We start from the raw sequence: 27662 nt of genomic DNA, 5'->3' as shown, positions 1-27662 counted from the left end.
TGTTAAAGTTTGTTTGGGGTTTGGTTTGATCAAAGAGCTTTTCCTTCTGTTCATTGTTATGCTTGTAGACTGTATGGTTTGTTTGTTTTCTTTAGAAGTTTTTTACAGTGCGTCTTACTTTTAGTATTTTTATCTTTGCTTCTATTTTCCTTTTTTCCTGTTTGTTTAGGATTTTTTTTGTCAGTTGTATTTTGTTTGGTTGATGTAGTATTATCTATTTATATATTAATATTATCATGAAATTAACAGGTAAGCTATACTGTCAATAATACCAAAAATATTAAGACTTTTTTTTTAAGTTTGTTTTGTAATTTTTTTATGCTCATGTTGTTCTTAAAATTATGTAAGAAGATTGTTATTCCTTCAATTTGTTTGAATTATATATAAAAATTGTTGTTCCTTCAATTTGTTTTAGGGTAATGCTGTTAAATATGGTTTGCAATTTATTATCAATTAGATATGTCTTCAATTATATACGAATTGTTCAATCAAACCTAAATTTTTTGTTGTGATTGTCTAGATTGGAATATAATTTGTTATAATCTTATTAAAGACAGTTATCTATATATAATTTATCATTTTTATTTTAAATTATGATATATATGTCTGATTCTCTTTTAGGTTTACTGTATTGGCTATATTAGTAGCCTTATCTATTCATGAGTTTTGAGTTTTGTTTACTTTATGTTAATGTTTGTAAACAGTGTACTATTTAAACTAAACTGCAAAAGAAAACCTATTTTTTGGCTCTGATTTTTTATTATTTTGACTACAGAGAGACACCATTCATTAAAATTGACTAATTTCATTACTAATATGCTTATGTCACGACCCGAAACTCCCTCGAGCCCGTGACAACCGTTGCAGTGCCCCGATAAGCACTCATTTCTCGGAATACCAACCGAAACCCCGCAAAACTTAATATCAGTTTCTCATTTCCTTCGGTGAGTAACCGTTGCCAAATATTATGTTTTAAAAGATTTTGAGCTATTTTCAACTTAAAACTGATAAAATAAAAAATTTTATCTCACGGGGGCATTTGAGTCATTTTTCACTGAAAATTTCGAAACCAGTTAAAAATGCAGTAAACAAGTACCAATCGCATAATTCACAATTAAAAGTAAGTTTAGGCATCTTAAATCTTTATTTAAAAATGAAATTATAATTATTTGAATATAATAAGAAGATAAAACAAGATATTCAATAAAATATTTTATTTTCTTATAAACAGTAATTTTGGAGTTATGCGAAGATACTTTTTGTAACGTAAAAACAAAATAAATTCATCATATTGTAGCACAATAAACTATTAAATTTACAATAATCAAGTGGGCCCACAATAACTAGAATTAAAGAAGCTGTGAACTTACAGTTTAGAAGACGCAATCCAATGGAAATCCCCGATGGAACCAACTATCTACAGCCTACTCTAAGCCTGAAATAGGTGGAAAGGAGGGTGGTGAGATTATAAAATCTCAGTGAGTAAACAAACATCATTTAAATTAGCTAAAGTTGAGTAAAAAGAGACAATTAAAATATCCCATCATTTTAAGTATTTCATAATTTGAAAATTCATTCCAACCCATGCAAACGGTTGTATTTCATTTAATTTCTCATTAAGGCTTATGACTTTCATAAACATTTGGCTCATGCCATCAAATAGTACTCGATGACACATTGATCAGAGGCGTACACTTGAGGCTGCCAAGGCTGTTAAAATTTCGTATACTCATAAAACATATTTTTAGTTTGAAAAACACAGTCATTCCTTGGCGTTAGCGGAGTTCATCATCAAGAGGTGGTTCGGCGTGACATGAACTCTGTCCATACCTCAAGAGATACCCTACACGCCTCTCCGACCGAGGTACATACATATATCTGAATTCGGTGCCCCTCTAATAGGCTAGTCCATAGAATCTGCCAACTGCAGCAAGCTAAACCCACCATACAATAAAATTCAATAACATGATACGGCAATTATTGTAATTCACAGCCTTTCAAGGCTAAATACATATTTCATACATTTCAATACCAATATCAATTTAGCCATTCATGCAAATATTGTCATAAGCCATTTGATTTCAAATCATAAATTTACGACATAACAAGTGGTCTCTAATTACTCTATTTTTCAAAATCATCATTCAATTTTAAAACAATTTATAAAATATTTTCATGTAGACACATTTTATTTGTAAAACTCAAGAATTACCATTTAAACTCATTTTCATAGAATTTCACCAAATCCAATTAAAAACATACTTTAGATAATAAAAATGATGGTAAGGTTACTCATAGTACTAGGAGTTTGATATACTCCTATTCCCGGTCTTCGGGCAGAATCTCTCTACCCTTATTAGAGGGCTCACCACCTATACATCATACGTGACACGAATTTCAATAAATTGTGTCAATTTATCATAAACTATTTCAGGCTCTCTAAATCTAAATGAATGCATGCGATGGGATGTAAAACATCTGATTAATCACTTAAATGTGATATTCGACCTAAGTCACACTATACTCCCTAATCGGCTAAAATCTCCAATTTAACTCCCAATCAATTCTTCTCACTTTCTACACTCCAATTATACCTAAATTACCTCAGTGACTGTGAATGAGATTCAATGTACCAGTCTTGGGTCAATAATTATACATGTCTATACATTAAGTAAAAATTTAGATTTTCACACCAAAATTTTCTATTTAATTTCTAGCCTCACCAAACATCAAATATCACCCAAATATCATGAAATATCATCAATTTCAGCCACAATATCCTCCCTAGAAAATTTGGCCAATAATGGTGATGGGGGAAAATGAATTCTTTTCTTGTTTTTTTGTTTCTAAATATACTAAACTAACTAAAAATACTAACATAACTTAAAATCAAATCAATCTAACTTCATTCTCTCTCCATATGTCAAACCCTGCTTTGTAAAATAATTATTACGTCATTTACATGCTCGATAGAATTTTTGTATATTTAGGAAGTTCGAGAAATTGTTAAAAGACGATATTGCCCTTAATGGTACCATTGAGTCGATTAAGCCTCGAACTAGTTCAAATAGGAATTTTAAGGTGAAATTAAGAGTTTCACAGTTCAGGGATGACTCAAAATGGTAATTCAGAGTTTGAGGATCAATTTGGAGTCAAACCAGAATTTTCACTATCTAGGGGCAAAATCGTAATTTTTCCACTCACGGATAAATTTTGAGATTTTGAGAGAATTTAGATCACATTTGACAAATTGGAGAATGGTATGAGTATAAGGGATGAAAAATATGTCTATGGGCATTTTTTTAGTTTTTGGGGCAAAAATGTAATTTTTCACTTTACGGGGGTAAAAGTGTAATTTTTAAAAATTTACCCCACCAAAACTTTGGAAAAGTCTAGAAATTTCATGGAAGACATGGATAAGTGAAGAGGATTGAGTGGTAGAAAAATAAAGTCAAAAAGATGACTAGAAAAAAATAAAATAATAAAATATTCAAAAGGTAAATAAAATAATAATATTTTATTAAGCCTATTAAAAGGCTTGAAAATTCCAGAATTATTCATTGGGAGGGTCAGCCAAAACCAGCAGGAGAGAGAGAGAAATAAGAACAAACCCTAGAGTGAGAAAATTCAAAGAAAAAGTGTGATTTTTCAAGGAATCAAGTGTTTAAAGGTATGATTTTTCAAGCTTAGCTTAAGATTTATCATTTCCATGCATTTCTCCTTATTTTCTATGGTTAAATTATGTGTTTTGATGATGGATTCAAATCTGATCATATGGGTTTAGAGAGAGAAAGTTGTTAGATTAATTTGATTTTGAACTATGTTAGTGTTTAGTGTTAGTTTAGCATGTTTATGAGTAAAACAACAAGAAAAATATTCATTTTCTCCATGAATTTCTCTAGGCTGAATCTAGCCAATGGTGTGTGAGGATGAGGTTGACTTTATTTTAAGAGAATTAGATGGAAAAATGATGAATTATGAGGTTGGAAATTAAATGGGAATTTTTGGTGCAAAAAAATTGAAATTTCTACCCACTAGGGGTAAAAGCGTAATTTGTGATCCGAACTGATAAATTGGACCACATTCATAGTCATTGAGGTATTGTGGATATAATTGGATAATTGAAATTGAAATGGATGGAATTGGAGTTGAATTGGAGATTTTAGAAATTTACACCGTATATAGGCAAGTTAGGTCGGACACTGTGATTAAGCAAATGTCCAAACATTTCACACCCTATCTAGTGCATACGCATGGATAAGAGCCTGAAATAATATATATTGATTTGACACAAATTATTGAATTTTTTGTGTCATGTATTGTGGATAGGTGGTGAGCTATTTGATACGGGTAAAAGACTACACCCGAGGACCGAGAATAGGAGTATATCTACTCCTAGTACAGTGAGTAAACTTACTATCGTCTTAATTATCTAGAGTAGATTTATTTAATTGTGTGATTTTATGAAAAAATGGTTTAATTGGAAAATTATTGTGTTTTATGGTAAAATGGGATTTTATAAAATAATTTTATAATATTTTTGAAAATTTAATAATGATTTCAAAAGTAGAGTAATTGGAGACCTATACTATGATTGTGTTGTTTATCCATGATTTTACATTAATGGCTTATGATAAATGTGGGTATGACTGGTTATTTTTATGATTTTAAGAATATGTGAACTGCTTTATTTGCCTTGAATGTGTTAAGTGAGCCATGTCATACTATTGTGATTTTATTGGTTGGTGGATTATAAAGTGGGCACTGCAGTGACGGGGGTTCCGTGGGCCAGCCTAATTAGAGGGGCACGGTTCCCAATTATTGAGCTTACCTCGATTGGAGAGGCGCGTAGGATAACTCCCGAGGTAGGATTTGAGTACACTTCACGCAGGCCACCACGTGAAAGTGGGACTCAGCCAACGCCAAGGAACGGCTGTGTTGTCAGAGGTGAAATGTGTTTGTGTGTGTGACAATAAACAGCCTTGGCGGTCTCGGTAAGATGCTTTCGCGAGGTATCCCCGAGAATGGATTTTTGGCAAGAGCCAAGTTTTTGAAAAGTGCATAAGCCATGTTGAGTAATTAGATGAAATCCAATTATTTATATGGGTTGAGATGAATTATTTTAATTGTCTCCTATTACTCGGCTTTAGATTATTTTGATGATGTTTGTCTACTCACTGGGATTTTATAATCTCACCCCTTCTTCCTATACATTTTTCAGGCTCAGAATAGGCAGTAGACTGTCAATTACATCGAGAAGTAAATTTCGGAGTTGCATCCTAGAAAGCAAGGTTATAGACTTAAACCTTCTCAGTTATTTGGGGGCTCACGTGTCATTGTAATTTAAAGTGCATACTCTAGTTTTCTATATTATAGTATGTATAAATTTATTTTGTTTTTATGTGCAGAAAATTAATTTTTTGATGTTTCAAAAATAAACATATATATATATTGTTTTACATTAAAATAGATTATTTTAATTAATATTTTTAGTTTATTTTATTATTCAAAAAAAAAAAAAAAGGAAAAAAAGAGAGAGGAATGGAAAAACTGGTACAAAAGCCTTGCGAGGTCTCGAGAGGCGTTCGGGGGAAGAATGTCTATCGAGGCTTCGCGGCGGTTGTCACGGGCTCGATGGGAGTTCCGGGTCGTGACACCATACCCATTTGGGCAGCCATGAATTCACCATGAAAACATGAAATTTAACCATGAAAAATAAGGAGAAATGCATGGGAAAGGTAGATCACAAGTTAAAATCAAGAAATTTTACCTTTGATTGCTTGATCCTTTGAAATCCCACACTTTTTCTTCAATTTTCCCTCATAGGTTTTGTGTTGTTTTCCTTTCCTCTCTTGTTCTTACTATAGCCGGCCACATGAAGAGAAAATGGGATAAATATGGGCTGATTTTAATGGAAAATAATAAAATATTCTTGCTTGACACGTGGCATGTTTTCATTGATCCATTTTTAAAACTTTAAAAATTTTAAACCTTTTTATCTCCACCACATGATTAGTCAATGGTCAAAATGAGGATACGGGAAGACCATGTGCTGGACAAATATCCTGGTGGTGGAAAATTACTATTTTGTCCCTAGGGTGGCAAAATTACCATTTTACCCCTATGCTCCGAAAAATACCAAGAATAAATTTTTTTTCTTCTTAACCTCAAATCATACTCCAATAAGTCAGATGGGGCCAAAAACTCTTTTCTAAAAATTTCCATTTTGTCCCCAGATGGCAAATGACCATTTTGCCCCTAAATAGTAAAAATTTCGGTTTGACTCCAAATTGATCCTCGAACTCCAAATCACCATATTAAACCATTCTAGGACTTTAATATTCTTAATTTCATCTTAAATTCTCTATTTGATCTAGTTTGAGGCTTAAATCAACTTTGTTATACCTATAGGTACAATATTGAGTTTTGTCGATTTTTCGGGACTCTCCAAGCATGCAAACATGCTATCCATCACATGTATGTTATGACAAGTATTTTTATAGAGTCAGCTTGACATCTTCTCCCCTACTTGGGTCAACCATATGATCTTTCTTCATGACTGATTTCGACATCCAGCTAAATATTAATATTTTAATATTATTTCATTAATAAAATATTATTTTATTCTAAAATTTTATCTTATTTCTTTGGTTCCCAAAGTTCCTTATTATGTCTCAATTCGCATCCGACCAACTTTATTTATCACCATATCAAAGTATGGGGCATTTCAGCTTATGAATCTTGATTTAAGCTTTCAAAATGAGCTATTAATAACTTTGTATAATTGCGTTTAAAAGTTTATTTATTAAGTTTAGATGGAGGAAGTTTTTAAGATTTGCGGTGAGATTTTCTGATCGGTTGGCATTTTGACTGGTTATTGCATTTGTTGCAATGATTTTTTTAATTTTACCAATTTAGCTTCATTACAATTTAACATTATTAGATATTATTTTGATAAGTTTTTATTTTGAGGATTACCCTTTATTTTGTCTTGAAGGTGGTCTTTTAATATGTTTTTTTCCTAACTTTCTGTTATCTCCTAACTTGAAGCAATATTACTAGAGATTTATGAAAGGACATTTGCAAAATGTACATATATCTTCAATTGATTTTATTATGCTTTCATAATTTACTTACACTTGATTGTTTTATAATATAATCCTGCATGCAATTATATCATTTCTTCTACATGTTAGCACAATCTATTTGAATATTATAGATAGTCAATTGTCTTAGCTCTTTTTCACTAAACATTTATGTGCATGTATATGTGAATATATATATATATATATATATATATATATATATATATATATATACTGCTTTTTTTTTATGTTTTGGGACATTCATTACTCTATATTTTCAGTCTTAATTTTTCTAACTTTGGTAGCTTTGTGTACTATTACACATGTTTGTTATTTAGTGCCTGTCTCTGAATTATTTTCATGTACTCTTTTCTTGATGTTTGCCATATGTATTTTTTGCATACTATTTTGGAATAGGGTCTATTGTTTGTCAATCAACAAAAAAGAAGAGACTCATTAGTCAACGTAAACTTTCATAAGTTGGTTTTGTTATTGATTCTTATATGTCTATCAATTTCAGTTTTATACATTTTATTTAGAAAAGTTGGTATTTATGAATTGTTTTTGCAAATCAAGCATTCATTTATAATTGCAATGTATCATATCTTGCTTGACTTCAATTTTATGTTTTCCTTATTTTTTTTATTTTGTTTAAAAGTTATTTATGTTCTTATGAAATGAAAAGTGTTCTTTCATGTATCACATTTTATTATTCTGTTGGCTTAAAGCAGCAATGTTTTGTATTGTTGTTAATGGTCCAATTTCAACTAGAACAAAATCTTTCTCACTATTAAAGGAAGGATTGGTCATCAAACAAGATCGGCAAGCTTAATTACGACTTACTCTTCCTTTAGTAATGAGAAGAGTGTTTCTTCAGCCGAAATTTGGACCATCCAATGACAGTGCAATTATTGTTAATTCAATACATCCAGATAAATGTCTACCCAATTATTTTACCACACTTTGTGTTGTTATTTTATCAATGTATAATTACTTTGTTTTTTAAATCTTGACATTTTTTTGTCATGATGTTTTGTAATGCATTAGGGTTTTAGTATGTATACTGTTTCTATTTGTTTTTAATTTCTTACAATTTTATGCTATTATATGTATTGGTATTTTTTAAAAAAAATCACATTTTTGGCCATAAAATTTTGTAAGCCACATGTTTCTTTTGCTTAATTGTTTCATGATATCTTTTTTGTAGATTGTTTTGGAGCTCATTTTGTATATGTTGAATCAACAAGAAACTAGACTGCAATCGTTTATTATAATGTTTTCTAACTTACTTCTGTAATTTATTGCAGTATATTTATTTACTTTTATTCCCGTATTGCTTGGCACTTTGATTTAAATTAGCTTTTACTTTCTTCTTAAAATTTTTACTTCAAATATTCTGATAGGTCAACATAATCAATGGAAACAAAATAGGCTTAATAGAATGCAAAAATTGAATGCTAAAAGATCCAAACTTCTAAAAAAATCTTATAACTCCCATGTAATATAGTAAATAAAAGTGCCAAACAAATTCTCATAAGTAGACGTAAGAACAGATGAAACAGCAAAAACATAATAAATGTTATGGATGTGCCAATTGGAGGTCAAGTCATTGTAGATTCCATTGTAAATCTTCACGGGAAAATACGAACAACTTTCATAGAACACACAACAAATTTCTCCATGTTTGGTTTAACAAACAATACCTATAAAAAAAAGAAATTTCGATTTTGCATATTGCTTCTCAGCCAGTTGCAGTGAAAGTTTTGGAAATAATAGTTGTAGAATTTTCACACAAGTGCACGCTATCGCAAACAAGTAATATAGTAGAAGTAGAGTATCATTTCCACAAGGATTTGTTTCTAAATTTTCAGTAAATAATAAAATTTTATAACAAATTAATCTTATTTAAGAAAGCCAAAAATTAAAGAAAAAACTATTTAAAATGAAATTAAAATAAACATTAAATTAATCAACAAAAATTAAATATACTTGAGAAAGGCAATAAATTAAAGACTTAGGATTATGGGTTCATTCAACACTTTATCTGATATTAGCTTCTCTTATTATTTATCTTTCCTGGGTGATTTTACTAACCTAAAATCTAAAGTTATTTACAAGTATCCATTGAGATGCTTGCATTAATACCTAACTTAATTAGTTCACTATACGTTTATAGGAATCAATTAAATTAAGTTCATTAAGCGAGTGTTCTAATTTGGTTATGTATGGCAATTGATGTATGTCTACTCGAATTGCGAATTAGATCACTTAAATGACGTGAACATACACTATTTAAATCTTAATCCAATAAAAAATCACTCTGTTGAGTTTCAATTAGATTCACAAATCAATTAGTTATTATTAGGTAATTAAAGGCATTAAGAACATATTTGAGTAAGTAAAACTATACCTATCCATGATGTCAAACCCTGTTCTATAAAATAATTACGACGTCATTTACATGCTCAATAGAATATTTGCATATTTAGAAAGTTCGAGGAGTCGTTAAAAGATGATATTGCCTCTAATGGTACTATTGAGTCGATTAAGTCTCGAACTAGTTCAAATAGGAATTTTAACATGAAATTAAGGGTTTCATAGTCTAGAAATGATTTAAATGGCGATTTGGAGTTCGAAGATCAATTTGGAGTCAAACCGAAATTTTCACTATCTAGGGGTAAAATGGTCATTTGCCACTTGGGGACAAAATGAAAATTTTTAGAAAAGATTTTTTTGGCCCTATTTAACTTATTGGAGTATAATTTGAGTATTGGAGTATAATTTGAGGGTTTGGCAGTGAAAAAGTTTAATTTAGGTGATTTTTGGAGTGTAAGGGTAAAATCGTAATTTTTCCACCCGCTGACAAAATTTGAGATTTTGAGAGAATTTAGATCACATTTGACAAATTGGAGAATGGTATGAGTATAAGGGATGTAAAATATGTCTATGGGCAATTTTTTAGTTTTTGGGGCAAAAATGTAATTTTTGACTTTTACGGGGGTAAAAGTGTAAATTTCAAAAATTACTCCACCAAGACTTTCGATAAGTCTGAGAATTTTATTTAAGCTATGGATATGTGGGACAAGTGTATGGTGAAAATTTGGAAACAAATGGATGGCTAGAATTTAAGAAATTAATAAAACAAAAAAATGAATAAAATAATATTATATTATTTTAGCCTTTAAAAAGGTCAAAATTTCCAGAATTCTCATCTTCTTCAAGCTGTCCAAACCAGGAGAGAAAAGGGGGAAAAGAAATAAGAACCCTAGCTGAAAAATTTGGGGAAAATCAAGAGAAATCAAGAAATCAAGCATTAAAAAGGTAAATTTCATTGATTTTCCTTGTGATTTTCACTACCCATGCATTTTTTTCTCATTTTCATGCAAAATTAGAAAGTGGGTATGGACACCCATGCTGGCCAAATCTCCATGGATGAGTTTTGAGCTTGAGTTTTGGTTGATTTTAATTGAATTAAGTGATTTTAGTTAGGTTATATTGAAATATAGCAAAAATAAGCTAGAGAAATAATTTTCTCCCATTGAAACCCATTATGCCGAATTTTCTAGGGGAATATTGGCTGCTGATCTTGATATTTATTTGAAGAATTATGATGAATAATGATGAATTATGAGCCGAGAAAAATAATGAGAATTTTCAGAGCAAAAATACAAATTTTTACCCATTAGGGGTATTTTCGTAATTTACTATCGAGACTGATAATTTGCACCACACTGAGAGAAATTAAGTCAATTTGGGTGCAATTGAGGTATAGAAACTGAAAAAAATTAATTTGGAGTTTAAACGGACGTGTATATCGATTTATCGGGTAAAAGACTAAAATAGGCTAATATCATATTTAGGCAAAATTTAGACATTTTGCATATCATATCATGCATATACATTGAGCCTGAAAATAGCTTATGACTGTTAGACATAATTTAATTGGAATATGCGTCATGGATTATGGCTAAGTGGTGAGCCATTGGATACGGGTAAAGGATTGTACCTGCGAACTGAAAATAAGAGTATTTCTACTCCTAATACAGTGAGTGGACAACTTATCGTCTTAAATATTTAGAGTTATTATACTTGTTTGATACTTTTATTGAATGGTGAGCTTAAATTATAAAATGTTATGTTTTCTAATTAAAATGTGTTTTAATAAAAATGAGATTTATACTAGTTTTGAAATCAAATATTGTTTTGGGAAAATTGAGTATAGGGAGACTGTGTTGAAATTTATGATTTTATATGTTATTGAAATTGTGGCTTATGACACTATGGTAGCATGATGGCTAAATTTTTGGGGTTGGCATGAAATATATGAATAGTTTTGGATTGGTCTCGGTAGACTGGATTACATTTTATTCGTCATATTATGCTACTGGAATTTTTATGGGTCTGGTGGTATATTAAACGGTCACTACAGTGGTGGGGGTTTCCGTGGACTGCCTATGAGAGGGGCACGGTAACTCAATTATATACTTACCTCCGGGGGAAGATGTTGGGTGAAGTATCTCCTGAGGTATGATTTGAGTGCACCTCATGTTCGGGCCACCACGTGAGAGTGAGATCCAGCCAACTCCAAGGAACGGCTGTGTGTCAGATGTGAAAACATGTTTATGGGTATGGGTCATTGAACAGCCTTGGCGATCTCAGTGGGATACCTTGACTAAGGTACCCGCGAGAATGATTTTGACAGGGGCCAAGTTTAAGAAACTCATAAGTCAGGGAAATTTTGATGAAAAGAAATTGTTTGGTATAGATTGAAATGAATTTTATGTTATGAACATTATTGAGATATAACGTTTTTATATTATTTCCATCTACTCGGCTTTAGATGCTTTTGATGGTAATTGTTTACTCACTGGGATTATGTAATCATAATCTCACCCTTCTTCATATCCATTTTTCAAGCTCAGGATAGTTTGTTGATAGTTGATTAAGGCGAGAATTAATCTCGGAGTTGCATCTTAGAAAGTAAGGGTTAGTAGCCCTACATCTTCTTAGTCAGTTGAAGGCACACGTGTCATTGTAAAAGTAATTTTATACTTTAGTTATTTGATTTAAAGTATGTATGAATATATTTAGCTTTTACACCATATTTTTGGTGAGTTTCAGTATTTTCGAAGAAAAATAATGAAAATGCCCCTGTGAGCTAGAAAGTAATATTTTATTATTTTGATTTGGAAATGACTTATAATTTATTGAAATGTGAGATTTAATAACTGTCGCTCACCGGGGAGATGCGAAAGCTGATGCTAAGCCTTGCGGGGTTTTGATTAGCATTCGGGGTAATGAGTGCCTATCGAGACGTCGCGGCGGTTGTCATGAGCTCGATGGGAGTTCCGAGTCGTGACACATGATAAATAAAAGAGAAACAAATATTCAAACTACATGTTAAATTCCACCATAATCCTAAACAAGAAAATTAGTTTATGATATCTAAATAAAACAATATCTAAAGAAATTCAACTATGAATTCAAAACAAGAAAATAAGTATAATACAAAAGAGAGAAATAAACTATTATTGAAGCCTGGTTGATCTTGAATCTCTCTCAATTGCTCTTGATGTCTTGCTTGATTTTAGCTCTAATTCTCTAGAAAAGCTACTTTCATTCTCTCCTTGAATGCTCTGAAAAAGTCCCTTAAATATGTGCAAGGTGCCCTAATTTCCAAATTTCCTTCACAAATTTTATTTTTGGAAATCGAGATGGCATCGTGACCATGACTCCTTGGAGTTGTCACACCGTGACAATCATTGGTGGCGCCATGGTGATACTTCTTCCATGTCATGGCACTTTGGCCTTGGGCCAAACTATGATGCACCTCACCAGTCCAGTGTCGCAGCCACGATCTTCCCAATGCTGTGGCTCTAGCTCCCTCAATGTTGCGGCCATGAGTAACTCAATGCCGTGGCCTTCAGTCACCATGCTGCCTTGTGCAGAACTACATCTGTCCATCATTTTCGACATGATGTTCATCTTGATCTGATCTGAACTGGGTAAAGTGTAAACATGAAAGTTGTAGCCCGTTCTCTCAGCTTTCCAATGGATCATAATCATATCAATTGGACGTCTATAGCTGAAGTTATATTTTGAATTACTGCAGTATATACGAATAAAACCTTTACTATACTTGTGCTATTTTGATTCCAATGCACCTTTCTTATCAAATATCCTTCACAAAACCATAAGAGAAATCAACAATAACTCTTATTGAAGAAAATAAAGAAGAATAAAGTAAAATTAAACTAAAATAACTTAAATTAACTATTCAACATATAATCTAACTTAAACTCGAAAAACATCTAAAATGGTAAAATTCGAATATAAAATCCCAAAAATCTAAGTACTTAAGCCCCCAAAATGTGTCAAAATAACTCTATATAATAGAGTTATCAATAATGTTCCAAACATGGACCATGATTTGAGTTCACACCATTAGCAGTCAAATATTCCTAATAATGGTTTATCACAAAAAGAAGGAACTACTCAAACAACTACCTTCGTGCATTTACGTAAGTTAAATTATCAACACTAATATAAAAACCTTAAATCATTTTAATCTATTCTATTAATATTATTATTAACACACCTATATTTTTGTTTTTGATTCATTTAATTGGAAAGTGTTATATAGCTTTTTCCTTTAAAGGACCAACTTATGTTTGTCTCTTTTGTTGTGCTTACATGTGGTATAAAAAAAGAACTAATATATCAAAATGAAGTAAGAACCTAACTTTTAGTCTTTGTTGCCAAGAAAGTATAGTCAAAATACCACCCTTTAGGTCAACACCTATATTTCTAGATGATTTGCTAAATAACAATATAAATTATAGAGGACTCAGATTTAGGGATCACATAAGACTTTATAACAGTATGTTTCAATTTATGTCATTAGGTTGTAAAATCGATAATATAATAAATAATAGAGCAGGACTATACGTTTTTAAAATTAATGGGCAAAATCATTATAAGATAGGTTCCCTTCTTCCCATAGTTGTGTTTTTAATAGTTGGAAATATACCAAAATTTGCACAACTATTGCATATGAAACTGAAAATGAAATTTCAAATAGGTTAGAAAATTTCTCTTTAAACACAATGAATAGCACTAACAAATGGATGGTAAAAGGTTTAATGAAAATGCTTGATGAAAATAACCAAATAGTTAAAATATTTAGGTTAGCTAGGGATAGATATACAATGTCAAATTATACACCTTTTCGATTAAAAATAATAGCAACACGTCATAATGATAAACCAAACTATAACCTCCCAACTTCTTCTGAAATTGTAGCCTTAATAGCAGATTATATGATGATCATATGATGGTGATTTATGAGAGAATATGATGGTCATCGAGATATGATAGTAGATCATATTACTGAAGGGCTTAAATGAATAAGTGAACTCCATCCTTCTTTCATGGCCATGCAATACCCTCTTTTTTTCCCTTATGGTGGAGATGGTTACATTCCTAATATGAATTATGTTGATTAACCAATAAGAAAAAAAACCAAAAAGTCAAAATGTCAAATTGCGAGAATATTATGCTTATATAATTTAACGATGAACAATAGTTAAAAACACATTACTAAGAGAAGGTAGACTTTTTCAACAATTTATAGTAGATGCATTTGCAACTATAGAAGAAGAAAGATTGTTATACATATGAAATAATAAAAAAAACTTGAGGGCTGAATTATATAAAGGTTTAAAAGAGGCATTTGCAAGAGATGATTACAGTGCAAAAATTATAGGTAAATGTGATTACTTACAAGTTTTACTAGTTGTCGTAGATACTTACTGCAAAATTACCAAGATTCTATGGGCATCTAAAGATATTACGGTTGTGCAAACTTATTCAATACATTTACATGCAATGCACAATGGAAAGAAATTGAAAGAGCACTAAGTTTGATCCCACATCAAAGACCAGAAGATAGACTAGATATAACTTTAAGAGTTTTTAAAATAAAACTCTAGTGTTTGATAGATGATATGATGAAAAACAATCATTTCTATCCTACCAAAGTTGGTAAGTTGATTAAATAAATCAAATATTTTAGATTTTATCGACAATAGAATACTTTTTAGAATCAAGGAATTAATGTTATGTAAATATTAACACACTTTTTTTAAACTCTTTGATATTTAGTGACTTATACCATTGAATTTCAAAAACTAGGGTTGCCACATGTCCATATACTTCTATGGTTACACCATGACCATAAATGCTTATCTTCTGAAGATATAGATAGAATCATATCAGCTGAATTGCCAGCCAACCATGTGGATCTAATAAGATACAAAGTTGTAGCTGAGTTTATGCTTCATGGACCAAGTGGTTTATCACGACCAAAATCTCCATGTATGAGCAAAATATTCTGTTCTAAATATTTTCCAAAAGATTTTCAAAATACAACCACAATTAGTACAGATAGATTCCTAATATATTGTAGAAGAAATATCCTAGAAAATAAAGTAGTAAAAAATGGTATTGAATTAGGGCAAATTCTACAGTAAGGTCATTATTTTTGACCTTACTGTAAGGTCAATTAATACACACCGTTTAATTTATGAGATTAAATTGTGACTATTGATTTAAAACTAATAAAGAAACCTGTAAACTAATTCAATAGGTTAATAAAAAACAAAATTAAAAAAAATTAAAAAGTCAAGAGAGATGAGAACTCTCTCTAATAGAGGAGTCAGGGGAGATGAGGACTCTCTTCAACAGACTGTGTTATCTCTTAATGGAATAATATTTTTTGAATTATTTTATTGTGAGTTTCTTGGTCAAGTTTATTTTCCTTCATTCTTAATTAGTGGGCAATTTTGTTGCAGCAAGTTTACAATAGCAAGCCATCCTCGGTCTGAAAATTTCCAAGACAAGAGAGTATATGTCAATATAAGGTTTTGCTGATAGTTTGTGATTTCTAATAGTAGCTGTCGAACTCCTATCTCTTGATTAATTTTCAAATATTCTGTGGAAAGACTAAACCAGCAAACTTTCTTTTGCTATGACGTTAATGTGCAGAAATAAGTTTTTGCTTGTTTATTTGAATGTTTCTAAGCCTTTTATGTAGTTTGGTCGGGGGAACTCACTTCCAATTTAATACTAGTAACATTTTTGTGGCATTATATATGTTTCTCTCAAGTTGGCCGTAATATTTTGTTTTCATTTCAGTTTCTGCACTACTCTATTACATTCAGATATCAACTCATGATGGTATCCCTTTTCTTAATTCTGCCTTAAACCAGTATATTATGGACTGATATGCTATAGTATTTTAACCTTCCAAGTTTGTCGATGAGACCCTTCACCACTTTAGTGTTTGAGTTGGAAAGAAAAACTCAAAACTATATGTAAGAGGTTTAATGTAAAAGCATGCTGTGTGGAAATATGACATGCCAACTTGGTGGCTTGATGGTGGTGCCTTTAATCATGAGGTTTTATGGATTTAACTTCTTCAGATTTTGTCATCAAGAGGTAAGGATATTGATTGAGCAAAATAAAGATTTCTGTTTCCATAGATATTTGCAAAGGCAAAGTACTTCCCTCTTGTACTTTAGAAAGAACACAAATTGAATCAATTAATAGCAAAATTTTGTATTGAAAAGCTTCCCTCTTGTACTCTAGTTTGAAGCACTTTAAGCAAGTGATGAAGATTCTCAAGTGGTCGAGTGGCAGCTGCATCTTTAATGAATGATATATGGCCTGCATTTGGTTCACTAAATGTTTAAATACCCAAGTTCAACATACCCAGGAATATTTGAAAGAAAAGAAAAGTTGAATCGTTGTTACTTTCCTATGTTTGAACTCACTCCTTTGAATGTCATTCATATTAATAACTAGCTTATGGAAATTGATTTAAAATTTTATGGGAATAGTTTGCATCTGAGCTATTTTTTTCCTTTTTTATTAGAATTTTTTAAAAATAATATGGTTTATAAGTTAACAAAAATCTGGTTGTGTTTGAACATCATTATTGTATAACTTTTTAATTTATGCTTTGGTATTTGTTATTGATGTTTGTCATAACAATTATTCAATTCATAATCCTGTTTAAGGCTATTTATATTTACTTTGTAATGCAGTTTTACAGATACGGCTGTTAGAAAATGTGTGACAACAATAATGAGAGATATTGAGACTATGACAAAAACTTCTTGCATGGATTTCGTTTTGGAAGAAGGTGAAAACCATGAAAACATAGATGCAACAAAGGCCAAGTCATTAACAAATCTTGTCGTCCAAAGCGACCTAAGAATACCTTTGTTTTTTACTAGTAAGTGTGTACATATGTTACTTTTTTTTATTTGACATAATTGTAAGTATTATTGTTCACTACATTGTGAAATTTATTATATATTGATATTTATGTTGACGATTAAATTTAGTTTATAATAATTAATTTTTTCTTGACAGTGAATCCATCTGTGGTGAAAACGAAAAGGATAAAAAGATGAAATTGACAAATAAGGTGTATAAATATGCCTTTTTGAAATGTATAATTTTAATATAGTTTGAAATTTGAATTAATAATTGTGAATAATTCTTTTATCTTAATTATCTTTTAATAGGTTAAGGGAGATATTGCAAAAACTTTTGCATCTCTTCTTGATGAGAGGAAGTTAGTTTTTAAAAATTTAGCAAGCGCAGACCGTTTTTGATATTTGGAGGAAAAAAAAGAATTCAATGCAAAGGTTAATAAGGTAAGTGTTATGTTGATTATTTTATTAGAATTTTAATATTAGAATAATATACATTTGAAGTGATATATATTTTTAATAATTTATTTAATTTATAGGTATCTCTAAACAAAGTTATTGTTTTCTTCTCAATTTTTTGAATGAATTCATTTTTACTTGATTGTTTAATTTTTATCAATTTTATTAAAGATTTATAATTATAAAATTAATAATGTTGGTCAAAAAGGTAAATGGTGAATGCTACAATACTTTTTGTTTATTCATGACACTGATACTATTATATTATAATTTTTAATGTAATGTAGGATTACTGGGATACATGTTGTAGTCCTTTTCGGTTTTACAAGTTATTACAAAATATTGGTTCTGAATATAATGATTCAATTTGTGCTATTGGACTTGGAGGCTTGATTCATCTACAAGAGTATAAACTAAACAGGGATCTTTGTTTGTGGTTGATTGAAATGGTTGACTTAAACAAGTGGTGTTTGAAATTATATGATTATGAGATTCCATTGAAATCTAAGACAGTGAAATTTTATAACTTTAATTTGCATTGTTATAATTGTCATTTACTATAGTTAAAATTTTATATTTCATTTTTGTAGGATATATGTAAATGTGTTGATAACAAAGAGGAATTAAAGAGTGAAATTAAGGGTTTGAAGTATGAAATTGAAAAGTTGAAAGGATTGTTGGAGTATGATAAAAATAATCAAAAGTTGAAAGAAAAAGAGAAGCAACAAGAGTATGAGAGTTTGAAGTATGAAATTGAAAAGTTGAAGGAACTATTAGAGTATGATAAAAATAGTCAAAGCTTGAAAGAAAAAGAGAAACAACGGGTATGAGAGTTTGAAGTGTGATGTTAAAAAGTTGAAAGAATTGTTGGAATATGATAAAAATAATCAAAAGCTGAAAGAAAAAGAGAAGCAACAAGAGTATGAGAGTTTGAAGTGTGAAATTGAAAAGTTGAAGGAATTAGTGGAGTATGAAAAAAATAATCAAAAGTTGAAAGAAAAAGAGAAGTAACGGGAGTACAAGGTTTTTGTTAGCTTAAAAAATGATATAGCGACAATACAGGCTGATATTGAAGCTATTCGATTTAAAGAGTTCTGTGTCTCCAAATTTGTTTGCACTACATCACATGGTGGTAATCCTACAAGAGATGAACATGCAAGAGAAGAATCTTTATGTAAGGAAAATGGTTCAAATTATGGTCAATCCAATGCACCAACAACCAATAAAAGAGGGTCTAATATTGTTTTATCTTGTGATAACTTGGGAAACTATAATAATATCCAAGATTTTCCCAATGAATCACCGAAAGAGTTCCTAAAGGAATTGACTTTATATCATCCGTCAGTGGTAAATGATAAATGTTTTTCATCTCCATGCCCTACTTTGAAGGAATATATGTCATCTCCAACCGCTCCTATGAAAGACAAAGTAAAGAGATACATAGCTAGAAAGGAAAATATAAAGGTATGAATATAAATTACTAATTATTTATTTCGGTTGAATGATATGCATGAATTATTTGCTAACTAAGTGTTTTGCAAAAAATATTTGTTTTTAAATAGTTTATTCAAAATTCGTGACACCGTGCTAATAATTCTTATAGGCCTTAGAGAACGTTGAAATAGTTTCGATTCATTCTAGTGAAGGTGATAAAGAGTATTTACTGGATGCGGCATCTTTTGCTCCTACATTGGTGAATAAAGAACATTTGCCATATCAAATCCCTAATGTTAAGGAGAAAGTGCAAAAAAATACAATTAAGAAGTCTATGTCAAAGGTATTGAGATAATAACATTTTTTCTCTTTTGTTGAATTTTTTTGTATTCTAACGCTGTAAGGAAATTTATATTATTATAAAGGTTTGTCCACGTAGTCCAAGTGTTTCATCACCTTATAAACTACTTGATGATTTAAACGATATATGCAACTATGTGTGGAAAAAACATTCAAACAGGTAGTTTTAATAGTTTTTGCATATTTTGTTTTTTTTTAATAAAAACTATTGATTAATTATTTCTTAATGTAGTGAGGAGAAAATTGTTGATTTCATTGATACATATGCAATCAGGACTGACATGATGACATTGGCACCAAGGAAGTGGCTTGATGATATAGTAAGTTGAATTGTTCAGCATGGTTTAATTATATATATATATATATATATATATATATATATATATATATATATATATGGGTATGTTTGCAGTTTTTCTCAATTTTTTGACCCAAAAAAATTGGTTGAAGGTAATTAATATGGTGGGCTATGTGTGCATGCTAAACGCCAATAAAGAATCAAACCCTTGGACAAGATGGTATATGCCATGTTTTGTTTCGGTAAGATATCAATTTCATTAATATTTTTATCAAATATATTATAATTTTTTAATTATTTTGATTACGTAATTTAATGAATTATGTATGCTAGCAATATGTATGATGGTTTTTGTATTGCAATAGGATTGTATCCTACGCAATCCAGCAACTGACTTTAAAGATCTAAACGAACGAGGTCTCTAGCCATACATGAGTTCCATACAAAATTGTGAAATGGTAATATAAATTCGTTCAACATTTATTTTTATGTTTTGTAGTGGCCTGGTCCAATATAGGTTTTTATAATATTGCACTTGGGTATCATTACGCTGGCTAATATTATTGATCAAAATGAATTATATATACATAAGTTTATTGTAGCATAATGATAAATATTTAATAAAAATAGTTTTAATTCATGTAATTATTTTTAATTATTTTGAATTTTATATTGTGTATTTTTTAGATCTTTGTGCCGATGAATGATAGTAATATGCATTGGTATTTATGTGTATTTGTGAGACCTTGACCTTTATAGACTCGTAAAGGGAAGTATACGTTATATCCCAGATCAGGGATAATTTTGTCATTTCCTTAGTAAGCTCATAAAAGTAAGATTTTTAACAATATTATGGCCTAAGTAGGCCTAAGGTATAAATGGATGGTGAAATAAGGGGTAAAATGGAAAGGAAACCAAAATTTTGATGATTTTTACGGTAGGGGCAAAATGGTCATTTTTTACCTCGGGTTAGAATTTTAAGTTGTCATGAACCTGAGCATGTTTAGACCATTATGGACCTTGTCCCAATGTCAAAAGAGCAAAAAGATTTCATAAAGGGTTGGAGGAGAGTAAGTTTGTTGGTGGATGGGCATTTTCGTAATTTTAAAGGAATGGATAAGTTTGGCCTATAAATATCCTTCTTCTAGCAGCTTCTTCTCCCATTTTCCAGCAACTTGTCTTCTTCTTCTTCTTCTCTTTCATGTTGCTTCCAACCTCCATGGAAGCTTGATATGGAGCTTGCATAATTTTCTCTCTCTAGCTCTAGTTTTCATACCTTTGAGCCATTTTGACTATAACTCTTGTATTCTTTCACTCTCTCACTTCAAAACCCTTGATAAATCTTATTTCCATGCTTTCTCTCACTATTTGGGCATTCTAGAGAGAGAAAAAGAGAATTATCCCATTGATTTTGAAGCTATTAGAAGAGAATTTGACTACAAAGGAGTCCAAGGGTGAGTAATGAACCAAGCTTGATTTTTAGCTGTGAATAATGGCTAGTAATTTAGATTAAGAGCTGTTTTATTGTTGAGTATGTTCATTACTTTTTTAGTAATTAAGTGTCACAACTTGGTACTCCCCTCGAGCCCGTGACAACCGCCGCGGTGTCTCGGTAGACACTTATTGCCCGGAATGTCAACCCGAAACCCCGCAAGGCTTTACTATCAGTTTCTCTATTCCCTTGTGAGTAACCATTGTCAAATATCGTGTTCTAAAAGATTTTAAGCTGTTTCCAACTTTAAACAAATAAAATATTAATTTTTCATCTCACAGGGGTATTTTGGTCATTTTTCTCAAAAATTTCGAAATTGGCTAAAACGTAATATACAAGTACAAAACACATAATTCATATTCAAAATGAGTTTAAAAGTCTAAAATCTTCATTTAAAACGAAATTATGGTTATGTGAATATAATAAGAAAATAAAAGAAATATTAAGTAAAATATTCTATTTTCTTATAAAACTGTCATGACCCGAAACTCCCCATCGAGCCCCTGACAACCGCCACGAGGCCTCGACAGACATTCTTCATCCCGAATGCCTATCGAAACCCCGTAAGGCTTAGCATCAACTTTCGCATCTCCCCGGTGAGCAACAATTATAAAATCTCGCATTTAAAAAAATCATAAGTCATTTTCAAATAAGAACAATAAAATATTATTTTCTGGCTCATAGGGGCATTTTCGTAATTTTTCGTCAAAAATCTCAAAACTTGCTAAAAATGTAATAGGTAAGCAGAAAATATATATTTAATGATTTAAAAACAAAATAAGTATCTAAAACGTTCATTTGAAAGCAAATTGTTAACAACTAGTACTATTCAAAAATAATTAATAAAATATTCTATTTTCTTATAAAATAAATTTTTATAGAAATATTCGTAAATAATTTTTCACACATGAAAGTAAAGTAAAAATTGTATGAATAGAAATACAGATAACCAAAATATAAGTTTTGATCTGCAATGACACGTGGGCTCCAATTGACCAAGAGGATGTAAGACTGTGAACTCTTACTTTCTATAATGCAGTTCCGAGCTTAGTTCTCGTCCTACTCGACTATCTACAAACTGTCCTGAGCCTGAAAAATGTATAGGAAGAAGGGGTGAGATTTTATAATCCCAGTGAGTAAACAGATACCATCTAAAGTATCTAAAGCCGAGTAAATGGAGACAATTAAAATAAGTCATCATACCGTAATTTCATTACCTTTCAGTTCATTTCAACCAAATAAAATCAATCCATATAAATCGAGTAATCAACTTGGCTTATGAATTTCTTAAAACTTTGGCTCGTGCCAAAACTCATACTCGGTGATACCTTGCGCAGGGCATCTAACCGAGTCCGCCAAGGCTATTAAAATTTTGTATACACTTAAAATATATTTTAGTTTGAGAAAAATACAGCCGTTCCTTGGCGTTGGCTGAGTTCCCCTTCACGTGGTGGTTTGGCGTGAAGCGAACCCTAAGCTTTACCCCAGGAGATACCCTACGCGCCTCTCCGTTCGAGGTAATAATATAATGGAGTTTACCGTGCCCCTCTAATAGGCTGGTCCACGGAACCCCCTCTGCAGTAAATAATTAATATATACTCCACCAATTTAATAAAATTCATTCTAGCATGACATGACAATTTATCGCAATCTAGCCTCTCAAGGCTGAATACACAATACAAATAATTCTGACACCAAAATCAATTTAGCCATTCATGCTCATATATTGTCATAAGCCATTCAATTTAAAACCATAAATTTACAACACAAGCAGACAGTCTCCAATTACTCTGTTTTCAAAACCAGTATTCGATTTTTCAGCAAATTTATAAAATCATTTTATAAAATCACAATTTCTCCTAAAACATAGCAATTTACCATTTAAACTCATTTTCCATAAAATCACACAGTTGTATAAAACTACTATAGATAATTAAGACGATAATAAGTTTACTCACTATGTCTAGAATGCAGACTTTCGAAGCACTCTGTCTACTGGTCCTCGGATGCAATTTCCTTGCCTTTACTGGAGGACTCACCACCTTGACACAGTACAAAATCGAGAATTTCACTAAGTTGGTACTAAATCAAAATTAAACTAATTTGGACTACCAATGCATGATATGGAATGCAAAAATGCACTGGTAACTATCTAAATCCGATATTAGCCTAATTCGTCTTATCACCCGATTAAATTCCTAACGGGTTCGTTTAAACTCCAATTTAATTCTTTTCAGTTTCTATACCTCAATTGCACCCAAATTAACTTAATGTCCCTCAGTGTGATGCAAATTATCAGTCCCAACAAAAAAATTACGAAAATACCCCTAGTGGGTAAATATTCGTATTTTTGCTCCGAAAATTCCCATTATTTTTCTAGGCTCATAATTCATTATTCCTTAACCAATTCTCCTAGAATAAAATCAAACTCATCCTCACTCACTACATGGTAAATTCAGCCATTAATGGTTGGGGTAGAAAATAAATTCTTTTCTTGTTGTTTTGTTTCTAAATATGCTAAACTAACTAAAAACACTAACATAAATTAAAATCAAATAAATCCAACAACTTTCTCTCTCCTAACCCATTTTTTCAGAATTGAATTCATCATGAAAACATGTAATTTAATCATGGAAAATAAAGAGAAATGCTTGGGAATAAGAAAACTCAAGCTTAATAGAAAAAATCTCACATTTTTCACTTAATTTCCTTGAAAATTCACACTTTTTCTTCGATTTTCTCTCTCTAGGGTTTTGTTTTCTCCTTTCTCTCTCTTGTTTCTTGCTTGGCCGAATGTTGAAGAAGAAGAATGGGTGGGCTGATTTTTTTTATGCCTTTTTATTGTTTAATGAAATAATATTATTTTATTCATATTTTAAATATTTTATTAATTCATTTTTTTTTTCTAGCCATCCACTTGTCCTATTTTTTTCACCATGCATTCCCTTTGACTTATCCAAGTCTTAAGTGAAATTTTCAGATTTTTCCAAAGTTTTGGTGGAGCAAATTTTTCAAAATTACACTTTTGCCCCCGAACTTTTCAAAAATTATATTTTTACCCCAAAAATTGAAAATTTTCCATAATGCATAATTTTCACTCCTCATACTCATTTCACACTCCAAATAATTAAATTTGATCAAAATCCTTTCAAAAAATTAAATTTTCGATTTCGAATGGTAAAATTACCATTTTACCCTTTTACTCCAAATTATACCGAAATTAAAATTTTTCACTTCTAAACCTCAAATCTTACTCCAATAAGTCAAATGGGGCCAAAAATCTTTTCTAAAAATTTCCATTTTGTCCCCAGGTGGCAAATGACCATTTTGCCCTTAGATAGCGAAAATTCCAATTTGACTCCAAATTGATCCTCGAACTCCGAATCACCATATTAACCCATTCTGGGACTTTAAAATTCTTAATTTCATTGTAAATTCTCTATTTGATCTAGTTCGAGGCTTAAATCAACTTTATTGTACCTCTAGGTACAATACCGACTTTTGTAAATTTTTCAAAACTCTCTTAGCATGTAAACATGCTATCCACCACATGTATGTCATCACAAATATTTCTGTAGAGTCGGGCTTGTCATCTTCTCCCCCACTTGGATCAACCATATGATCCTCCTTCTTGATTGACTTCGACATCCGGCTAAATATTAATATTTTAATATTATTTTATTAATAAAATATTATTTTATTCTAAAAATTTTATCTTGTCTCCTTGGTACCAAAAATACCTTATTATGCCTCACTTGACTTCCAAATCACCTTTTATCTCACAAATTCTCCTCCGATAAAATTATTATTATTTTATTATTATTTTCTCACTTGCGAAACATTTTATCCTAAACTACTCCTTTCGTCTTTTATCACTTCTAAACATTTTAATTGACCTCAATTTGCATTCGATCAACTTTATTTATCACCATATCAAAGTATGAGGTATTTCAAAAACAATATTTATAGAGTTATACGTGAATAATTTTTATAGCGTAAAAGCTAAATAAATTTATACATACTTAAATACAGTAAGCTAAAATATTTAATTTAATTTACAATAACAAGAGTGCCCTCGAATAAACGAAAGTAAAGAGGATTGTGAACCTACGGTTTGGAAAATGCAGATCCCACTGTAGTCCTCGATGAGATCAGCTATCTACAGTCTATACTGAACCTGAAATGGGTGGAAAGGAGGGTGGTGAGATTATAAAATCCCAATGAGTAAACAGACATCATCATAAACATTTAGAGTTGAGTACATGGAGACAATAAAGTAAATCATCATAAACTGGGTTATACAATTAGAACACATCTCATTCAAAATACGTAAAGAGGCTTATGAATCTCATAAAAATCTAAGCTTGTGCCATAAATCCATTCTCGGGGACACCTTGGCCGAGGCATCCTACCGAGACCGCCAAGGATATTAAAATTCACATTTCACATAAATCATGTTTTTGTTTTGAAAACATAGCCGTTCCTTGGCGTTGGCTGAGTTCCCCCTCACGTGGTGGTTTAGCGTGAAGTGAACCCTAAACTTTACCTTAGGAGATACCCTACGAGCCTCTCCGTTCGAGGTAAGAATATAATGGGGTTTACCGTGCCACTCTAAAAGGCTGGTCCACAAAAACCCCTACTGTAGTGATTAATTAATATATAATCCACCATATAATAAAACTCAATAACATGATATGGCAATTTTGTAATTCGCAGTTTTTCAAGGCAACCAAACAATTCGCATTTCAATACAATTGCCAACTAGCCAATCATGCTCGATTTATCATAAGCCAATCAATTTAAACAATCAAATTGTCACAATTAACAGTCTCCGTGTACTCTACTTTTCAAAATCATTATTAATTCCAAAATAATTTATAAATTAATTTCATTGAAACTCATTTATTCATAAAACATGAAAATTTACCTTTTTAAATTCCTTTTTCCATAAAATTCATGAAAGCATCTAAAAACCACCCTAGATAATTAAAATGACAGTAAGTTTACTCACAATGTCTAGAATGCAAACTTTCGAAGCACTTTGTCTACTGATCGTCGGATGCAATTTTCTTACATTTATCGGAGGACTCACCACCTTGACATAGTACAAAATCGAGAATTTCACCAAGTTGGTACTAAATCAAAATTAAACTAATTTCGACTACCAATGCATGATATGGAATGCAAAAATGCACTGGTAACTATCTAAACTCAGTATTGGCCTAATTCGTCTTATCACCCGATTAAATTCCTAACGCGTCCGTTTAAACTCCAATTTAATTCTTTTCAGTTTCTATACCTCAATTGCACCCAAATTAACTTAATGTCCCTCAGTGTGGTGCAAATTATCAGTCTCGATAGTAAATTACGAAAATACCCCTAGTGGGTAAAAATTCATATTTTTGCTCCGAAAATTCCCATTATTTTTCTAGGCTCATAATTCATCATTCCTTAACCAATTCTCCTAGAATAAAAATCAAACTCATCCTCACTCACTACATGGTAAATTCAGCCATTAATGGTTGGGGGAGAAAATAAATTCTTTTCTTGTTGTTTTGTTTCTAAATATGCTAAACTAACTAAAAACACTAACATAAATTAAAATCAAATAAATCCAACAACTTTCTCTCTCCTAACCCATTTTTTCAGAATTGAATTCATCATGAAAACATGTAATTTAATCATGAAAAATAAAGAGAAATGCTTGGGAATAAGAAAACTCAAGCTTAATAGAAAAAATCTCACCTTTTTCACTTAATTTCCTTGAAAATTCACACTTTTTCTTTGATTTTCTCTCTCTAGGGTTTTGTTTTTGTTTTCTCTCTCTTCTTGCTGGTTTGGCCGGCCATGGGGTGGAAGATGAGCTGATATTTGTACATTTAAAAAAAAAAAATAAATTAATAAAGGCATGACACGTGGCATCATGTCATTGGTCCGTTTTTAAAATTTAAAACATTTAAACATTTTATCTCCACCACATGATTAGTCAAGGGTCAAAGATGAAGATAAATGAAGACCATGTGCTGGAAAAATATCCTGGTGGTGGAAAATTACAATTTTGCCCATGAGGTGGCAAAATTATCATTTTACCCTTTTACTCCAAATTATACTGAAATTAAAATTTTTCACTTCTAAACCTCAAATCATACTTCAATAGGTCAAATTATACTCCAATAAGTCAAATGGGGTCAAAAAATCTTTTCTAAAATTCCCATTTTGTCCCCAGGTGGCAAATGACCATTTTACCCCTAGTT

General features: G+C 30.9%; 2 long non-coding RNA genes across 2 annotated transcripts; one reads left to right on the top strand and one right to left on the bottom strand.

The window, feature by feature from the left end:
* The first annotated feature begins 3568 nt into the window (after positions 1-3568).
* On the top strand, positions 3569-5305 carry LOC148762561 (uncharacterized). Its single transcript, XR_016026561.1, has 3 exons — positions 3569-3670; positions 4330-4403; positions 5222-5305. It is a non-coding gene; the product is annotated as an uncharacterized LOC148762561 (long non-coding RNA).
* A 17035-nt stretch (positions 5306-22340) lies between these two features.
* LOC148762560 (uncharacterized) lies at positions 22341-27232 on the bottom strand. The gene is made up of 3 exons (XR_016026527.1): positions 27154-27232; positions 23367-23450; positions 22341-22497 (listed from the first exon to the last, which is right to left on the bottom strand). It is a non-coding gene; the product is annotated as an uncharacterized LOC148762560 (long non-coding RNA).
* Between the last annotated feature and the right edge of the window lie 430 nt (positions 27233-27662).

The sequence above is a fragment of the Theobroma cacao genome, chromosome 5 (assembly GCF_053813885.1).
Source record: "Theobroma cacao isolate CCN51 chromosome 5, ASM5381388v1, whole genome shotgun sequence".
NCBI classification, from domain to species: domain Eukaryota; kingdom Viridiplantae; phylum Streptophyta; class Magnoliopsida; order Malvales; family Malvaceae; genus Theobroma; species Theobroma cacao.
The sequence above is the reverse complement of the archived record's forward strand: the minus strand, read 5'-3'. Positions and strand labels throughout refer to the sequence as shown.